Source organism: Portunus trituberculatus, chromosome 25 (genome assembly GCF_017591435.1).
Source record: "Portunus trituberculatus isolate SZX2019 chromosome 25, ASM1759143v1, whole genome shotgun sequence".
Lineage (NCBI taxonomy): Eukaryota > Metazoa > Arthropoda > Malacostraca > Decapoda > Portunidae > Portunus > Portunus trituberculatus.
In genome coordinates, this window is record NC_059279.1 from 1150001 (window position 1) to 1154819 (window position 4819).

Below are 4819 nucleotides of genomic sequence, written 5' to 3' on the forward strand. Positions count from 1 at the left end.
GTGTGTGTCGAAATTATGTGTTTACGGCTATCGACAAAACACATGCGATTATATTTATTCATTCATTTATTTTTCCTCCCTTTTCTCTATTTATTATGCATTACATTATTACATACATTCATACACTCATCATGAATTACTTCCCCGACCCCTCTTCCCCCTATACACACACACACACACACACACACACACACACACACACACACACACACACACACACACACACACACACACACACACACTAGCATGAAATAAAGACACACCAGAAAAAAAGCACAATTATTTTTTTTAAGCTAACAAGTATAAAAATAAATCATTAAAAGGTATCCATACATCAAAATACAATAAAAAAAACACTTCATAATACATAGATGCTTTAGTATTCATTTAGTATTCATAGTTAGCCATAGTCATACATATATATCAGGCACAGGGACTCACACTTCACAGTACACATATTGCCATGAGTGAACACCGTCAATTTGGAGTCTATTTAGAGATAATCTGAATCTATTGGAGGCTTGAATATTTGTGTGGCGGGCTACGGGACACCACACCACCTCGCAGTACACCACACCACAGCACACTAGACCACAGCACGGCACAGCAACACACTGGGGAGGACAGAAGAGGTGAGGGAGCGGACGAGACACCACACCACGCTACACCACAGCACACCACACCATAACACACCACACTACAACACAGCACACCACAGCAACACACTGGGGAGGACAGAGGAGGTGAAGGAGCGGACGTGACACCACACTACACCATCCCCACACCATCCCACACCACAGCACACCTCACACCAACACAGTACACCACAGCAACACACTGGCGGGGGATAGGGGAGATGAGGGAGCGTGGATCAAAGTAAACACACACTCGTAACTAACAATACAATGGACAATATTGACGAATTAACACATTTATGCGAGCCTCCCCTGCTGGTGTATTGGCTGAAATTGGCAGCAAATAGAGGAACAATCACATTCGACACACGCGTTATTGGAACTAGTGTTTACATTCATATGCAAACTGCTCTATGGCGGCCCCGCGTTGACAATTACCTGTGTTTAATGCTCACCTCAGCCTTTTTGGCACCGCGTGTTGTATTTTTCATCATCAACTGTGGTAAAAATGTGTTCTTTCTTATTTGTGTCACCTCTGTCTTGGGGATTTGTGTTGCTTCTCCCTGATCTCTGGTACGAAGGTTGTGTTGCTCATTATACTCTTGAGTCTTGTAAGAATTGACTATTGCCTTCAACTCCTTCAAAAAAATTGTACTGTAAACTTTTCTGAAAATCTGTTATTTCTGCTGACATTCTTACCGTTAACTCTTTTTTAGAAATTGACTCTAAAAGCTTCTGAAAATGAAAAATGGTAAGATTGTTGTGTTTCTCATTATAAGTCTTGTAAGAATTAACTATTGCATTCATCTCTTCTAAAAAATTGTAAACGTTTCTGAGACTATTATTTCTACCTACACTCCTCTTCAAATTATTCATTCTCGTTTCACTATATATTTTTCTAAGAATGTTTTTTTTTATTTTCAAACTCTTCTAAAATACAATATCTTACCGTTAACTCTAAAACTTCTGAAAATGAAAAATGGTAAAAATGTTGTATTTCTTATTATACTCTTAAGTTTTGTAAGAATTAACTATTGCATTCAACTCGTCTGAAAAGTACTGTAAACGTTTCTGAAACACTATTATTTCTACTTACAAGTCTCTTCAAATTACTTATTCTCGTTCCACTATATTGTTTTTTAATTTTCAAACTGTTCTAAAATATATCTTACCGTTAACTTTTTTTCAGAAATTAGTTTGACTGAAAACTTTTAGAAATGTGGTGTTTTACTCTAAACTGTTCTGAAAATGTGTTCTTGTTTGTTTCACTTTGAATTATCCCAAAAAAATGTGTCCCTTCAGATTCATTTCGCTCTCTCCTGATGAATATTCTGCTGGTGCTGTAAAAAACTTGATTTTTACCATAACCTCTTACGAAAAATGTCTTGTTTCTTATTTGTACCTTATTTGTTTCATTTTCTTGTGTGATCATCTCTCCACAACCACCACCACCACCACCACCACCACCACCGAAAACCTCAAGAACGTAACGTAAGCAGAGGAAAAATCTCGGAAACCAGTGACAAAGCGCTCAAGTGGCTGTTATTACTCAATGTCACAGAACAGTAACACGAGCCAGACACGCGACTTTTACCCTCACGCGGCGGGGACACAGGGGCGGCTGTTCCCTGGCGCGTATCGACCCTGGAATCAATATAGCCCTTATGAATTTGTCCACCTTCAACTCTGCAGGCAATATTATCATGGTAATATCACGAGGACGTAGAGGCGAAACCAGCACTGAAGGGACATGACGATTTTGAGCCTTGGGGTATACTATTAGAAGATCGATTTTAGTGTCCGTGTTGCGTGTGCCCTAAGAGTCGTAACCCGTAGGAGGCGAGTGGTGATGGTATATTTAAAGATCATTATGACACTCACTCGCTATTGTCGCTTTACAGAAGATTGTGGATAGCGTAACTCAGCCTCGCTCACCCTTATGCACGACACACTGGGAATAAGAAGGTGATTAGGGTGTAAGCTATGAAGGCAGACTTGTGATACCACCTCCCACACCCTCCCACATCCTCCTCCACCTCCTGCACCTCCTCCACCCACTTCTTCGTCTTCTTTCTCCTCCTTCTCCTTCTTCAAGTCGCCTCCGCCTCTCCGCCTCGCCGTGTCGTGTTTTCAGTGAGTCTTTGTGAGTGTTTATGCAACCGAAGCTTCACGAGGCGGTTCGAGACTCGGAAACGAGGCTTTGTTGACGTTTCGAGTCCCTGGTGATGTTTTGGTGATGTCTTGGTGATGTCTTGGTGTCTTATCTGCGCAAGGAATGTTAGTTGTTGTTATCTTCTTCTTTTCTTCTTATTATTATTATTTTCTTCTTTTTCTTCTATATTTCTTCTTCTTCGTCTTCTTCTTCTCCTTCTTCTTCTTCTTCTTCTTCTTCTTCTTCTTCTTCTTCTTCTTCTTCTTCTTCTTCTTCTTCTTCTTCTTCTTCTTCTTCTTCTTCTTCTTCTTCTTCTTCTTCTTCTTCTTCTTCTTCTTCTTCTTCTTCTTCTTCTTCTTCTTCTTCTTCTTCTTCTTCTTCTTCTTCTTCTTCTTCTTCTTCATCTTCTTCTATATCTTCTTTTTCTTCTTCTATTCTCTTCTATATTCTTCTTCTTCTTCTTCTTCTTCTTCTTCTTCTTCTTCTGATTTGGTTTCCGATTACTTTTGTCGTCTCATTTTCATGTAGATTCTCTCTCTCTCTCTCTCTCTCTCTCTCTCTCTCTCTCTCTCTCTCTCTCTCTCTCTCTCTCTCTCTCTCTCTCTCTCTCTCTCTCTCTCTCTCTCACCTTGCTCCTTCTATGTCCTCTCCCATCACCCCATCATCTCTCCCTCCTCTCCCTCTCCCCCTCTCACTTTTCCTCTCTCCCTCTCCCTCCCTCTCACTCTTGGATGATGATCGCGGCTTTATGGTTATGGCGACAGGGGAGGAAAGGAGGGAAGGAGGGAGAGGTGCAGGGAGGGAGGGAGGGAAGGGAGAGTTGGCAGAGGGAGGAGAGAAAAGAGAAAAGGAGAGAGGAAGTGAGGTCACGTGATGATGATAATAATAGTAGTAGTAGTAATGATAATAATAATAATAATAATAATAATAATAATAATGATAGTAATAATAATAATAATAATAATAATAATAATAATAATAATAGATGAAGGAAAGGAATAAAGAAAACAATACATAAAAAATGGCACCCACAGAGAGAGAGAGAGAGAGAGAGAGAGAGAGAGAGAGAGAGAGAGAGAGAGAGAGAGAGAATAATAATGATAACAGATGAGGGAAAAAATAAAGAGAAACATTACATAAAAGTGGCAACCTCAAAGAGAGAGAGAGAGAGAGAGAGAGAGAGAGAGAGAGAGAGAGAGAGAGCTACGTCGTAATTGGCTTAGGCTACGGATGTTAATCCCTCCACGTTGGAATGGGAATCGGGAATGAGTGGCCCCTGGATTCCTGGATTTGGGGATTAGTGGCCACTTGGAATGATAGGAATGGGAGAGAGAGAGAGGGGGGAGGGAAGGAGAGCCATGTCGTAAGGAAGGAAGGAAAAGTAAGGAACAAAAATGGAAAAAGAAAAGGGAGGAATGGTCATCACAGAAGGAAAAGGAAGGGAAGAGGGAAGGAAGGAAGGGAGAGAGGGAAGAAGTGATAAAAGGAAGGAAGAAAGGGAGAGGAAGGAAGAGAGATAAGAAGCAAAATTGATATACTACCATCAGTGTGTGAAAACCTGCTGGAATGGAAGGAGAGTCTGGAACAATGAACAACTGGAATTGATCTGGAACAATGAACAACTGGAATTGGTGTAGAATGAATGCCGAAGTAAAATATTAACTCACCACATCAACACACACCAGCAAAATCATCATTCACAAAGTCTCGCGTGTTTAGTCTCATGTGAAGACCTTGTAGAATGAAAGGAGGGTCTGGAACAATGAACTTCTGGAATGGGTTTAAAAATAATGCTTAGGATAAAAAAAAAAAACTGGAAGGGTACGTACTGGAAAAGTGTAACTGGAAGAATGTATTGGGAGCTGGAGAGGGAAGGAGATAGTCTGGAAGTATGGAGACTGGAAAGGATGCTTGGTTTAAACTGGAAGGTTACTGGAAGGTGTGTGTGAATGGATTCTGAGGTAAGGGAGTAAAAAGGAAAGGGTCTACAAATCTGAAGGTTTTGGATTACTGTAATGGCTTCCAGGATGGT